Here is a 3,937-nt window from a genome sequence, read left to right as displayed (position 1 = left end):
AAAAAATATTAAGAGAATGAAGAATATTTTAATTGCGTTATTAAACCTAACCAAAGGTTAATTTTTAAACTTCCACTCAACGTTTTGTCAGATCCAAGTAACGTTGATTTGTCAACCATGCCAAACCCAAGCGCCTGGGTCTAGCATGGTTGCTAGACCCATGCGCGGGTCTAACATTGTTGTCAACCCTGAGCGCCGAAGTATAGACCTAAGCAACATAGGCTGACAACCATACCAAATCCATGCATGTAGGCCTGACAATAATGCTAAACTTAGATGTCTTCGGTCTGACAATCATGTCAGATTCAAGAACATGCTTGATTTGATAAATAACAAAAAAATAAAACAATTATACACTTTAGTTGTCAGGAGAGATAATAAAAGAAAAAACACAAACAATTGATCACTGGTAGCAATCAACTTATTATCTATCTACACGCTCGATACCATATAGAAGAGGGCACGACTACACATCCAGTTAAATGATGAATGACTAGATTTGACCATTGAGAAGTGTTATATACGTCTCTTTAATAGAGTGGGCAGTGCCCACTTGCTAGGACATAAGAAACACGTGCTCGCAGTTTTTTTTATTAAAAAATAATAAATACATCATGCAAATACTAACATGCTCTCATGGTTCTCTTAATTACACAAAACACTCATGTAAAAATATCAAAATACCTTCAAAGATAAAGTTTTTTTTTTTGTCTTTTATAAGGCTAAAGATGTTATTTGACTATACTTGAAAATTAAAAAAACTTGAATACCCTTATAAAAAAAAAGCCAAAGAAATGTTTATTCGCTCGTGAAAAGATGAGAAATCAAAAGTGAAAAGCCAAAGAAATGTCGTGAAAAGATGAGAAATCAAAAGTGAAATTACTTTTATAATCTATAATAAAAGCTTTCTTGATCTATAATGATTTCCCAACTCCATTTAGTTTTTGTTATAATAATAAGAATAATAATAATAAGTAAGGGAGAATTTATTAGTGCATTGTAATAAGAAATAGGGTTAATTGATCATTGAGATTCCTATTTAGATTCAAAAGCTCATTTTCAACAACCAAATAATCAATTGTATTATAAATTTTAAAAAATAATTTATGGGTGGAGAAATAAAATGATTGCACAAACAAATTCTTTCTTGAAATCTGAGGGATGAAAGTATAGCAATGAGATTCTAGACAAAGGTGGTTTGTCCTCTTTTAAGTAGAATACTACTCCATCTTCTATAAATAGCAAACTTGCTATAACTTCAGCTACTCTTAATCCAATTTCCATTCACTCACTAAACATATTTAGATAGTCTATGGAGAATTAAAAGAAACTAAAAGGATAGCTCTTTTATCATGAAAATTTTTATTGTAGCTATAAATTCTTGGTAATGTGGTTGGAACAATAAAATTACTATTTTACCCTTTCTAACAAAAACAAATGGCTTATCTATTGGGGGTAATATGACTATATTGACCTTTAAAGAAAACATTATTAAACTAGAACCTAGAAACTATTTTGCCTTTTTCTTTTTGACAATATAATAACATGGCTAAATTACTTTTGAATTCAAAATTCCTTTTTAACAGCATAATAAAATGATTAAATTATCTGAAAACTCATGGGTATGCTCATGTTCTTCGAGTGGCATGTATAGTGTAGTCTAACATCCATTGATGAATACATCCTTAGCTATGCTTAAACTAATGGGGGCATTGTCCTTAGGGGTTTAAAGCAATCTCTCTCTCCTTTAAGTTCCTTGGAAATAGCACAGCATGAACTTCTCCAATAATAAGAATTGTCTTCCCCCTATTAAATTTGGACACTAGATTTACACCCCCCCCTTTAGTTTTAAGACTCGGTCTATTTGGATTATATCCTCTACTATTTCCTCTAGTTTTTAGTCGAAACCTAAACTCATCATCAAAGGAAACAAGGTACATATTCTGAGGGTTAGACCTAGCTCTTTTAGGGTTAATATTTTTTGGAATAAAAGAGGAAAAAAATTAGATGAGAGATACCTAAGATTGATAGTTCTCTAAAAATGTCAAAACTTACTCATGAAATCTTCAACTAATCACTTTGTTTTACAAAAATATTGCAAAGAGTGAAAGTAAAAAGGAAAAAAAAACAAAAAAGAAAGCAAGAACAGATAAGGTTATAGAAAATATGATTTCTTATCCTCACCGTTTGATGAATAACCTTTCATGACATCTCAAATCTTTAAAAATTTACTCAATTATTGTATTTAAAACATGTTGTCATTTTGTGTTCGAGAAGACACCTCTTTTAATGAAGATAAGCCACTTGACAATTTCTTTTAATAAGGATAAGCCACCTGGGAACAAAAATCCTAACAATTCTACATGGAATAGACAAATGTCATGAGGAAGGTGAAAGTCTCTCATTAAAGCTTATAACCTTTCAAATCTTTTTGTATTTAATATATAAAGACTTTGAGAGCTACTAATAAATCAACATTATTATTATTATTATTACCCATGTAGAGTAATAACTCAACATACCTAAACTTGGCAGCATGTCAACTCAAATGATATTGGTTTAGCTTAGTTCCAGTCCTAACATCCTTAGGTTTAGTTACATTAAACTCAAGTACATATGAATCTGATAAGATATCATATTCAAATATCTTTGGGTTCAGTTATATGCTAAACATAAATATATATTGATATGACAAGATGCAAGATCTCATATTTTTGGGTTTAATTACACATTGAGTTCAAGTACATATGCATTTGGTGAGATGTCAAACCAAACACCTTAGGATTTAGCTATGTGCAGAGCTTGTGTACATGTAGGTCTAGTAAGATATCAAACCTAACTCTTATGAGTATAGCTAAACGTTGAGCGCAAGTGCATATAGGTTTTCTAAGAAGCTAAATCCAATACATTTGGGTTCAATTATGTGTTGAGCTCAGTTATATGAGGGTATGGTTGGACACGAGACCCAACACCTTTGGGTTCAGTTTGCGCTAAACTCAGTTGCATGAGGATATGATAAGATATGAGACCCAACATCCTTAGATTCAGCTACGTGTCAAGCCCAACTACATATACAATACTATTTGTAGCTTAACTAATAAACATACAATCAGAAGTTTTTCAACCTATCCTTTTCTTTTCTTTTCTTTTTTTTGTTTAAGTAGCATAATCTTAACTAGACACCTCCATACTTTTATATATTTTAAATTAGAAGAATAAGCTTTCTATAATTTATAAGGTAATAAACCAGTTTTCTTATAAGAAATTCTATTTTGTAAATGACATGTAAATAAAATAGCTTTACCTTATAAATTATCAAGTATTGAAGAACTAACTAGCATAACATTCATCATTTTTTTTTAAATTTTAATTTTTCTTTCAGATACCCTATTAGACTTGGTTGAATAAGGTGAAGTAACTTCATATCTTTTACCTTTCTTTTCACAATAATTATTCATTAGAATATACTCACCTACACTATTAGATCTAACTTGTTTGATTTTTTATTTAGTTGATTTTCTACTTCTATTTTATATAATAAGAACATGCTATAAGCTTCATCTTTATTTCTAAGTAGGTAAAGTTTTGTATATCTTAAAAAATCATCTATGAAGGTCACATAATATATCTTACCTCTTTTAGTCATGGTTTGTTTTAAATCTCATAAGTCTGTATGTATTAATCTAAGTCATTCAATTTCTCATGTTTTCTTAGTAATTTTTACAACACTCTTGGGTTTAGCTATAAATTGAGCTCAAGTCTATGCAGGTTTAACAAGATATCATACCCAACCCTATGAGGATCAGCTACATGTTCCATATAGATCTAACAAGACATTAGACCCAATATCTTTGGGTTCAACTATGCATTGAGTCTAGGTATATGTTGGTCTAATGAGATGCTACATCTAATATATTTGGATTCAGCTATATGCTAA

The sequence above is a fragment of the Populus euphratica genome, unplaced genomic scaffold, assembly GCF_000495115.2.
Source record: "Populus euphratica unplaced genomic scaffold, PopEup_1.0 scaffold221.1, whole genome shotgun sequence".
Taxonomy (NCBI): Eukaryota; Viridiplantae; Streptophyta; class Magnoliopsida; order Malpighiales; family Salicaceae; genus Populus; species Populus euphratica.
The sequence above is the reverse complement of the archived record's forward strand: the minus strand, read 5'-3'. Positions refer to the sequence as shown.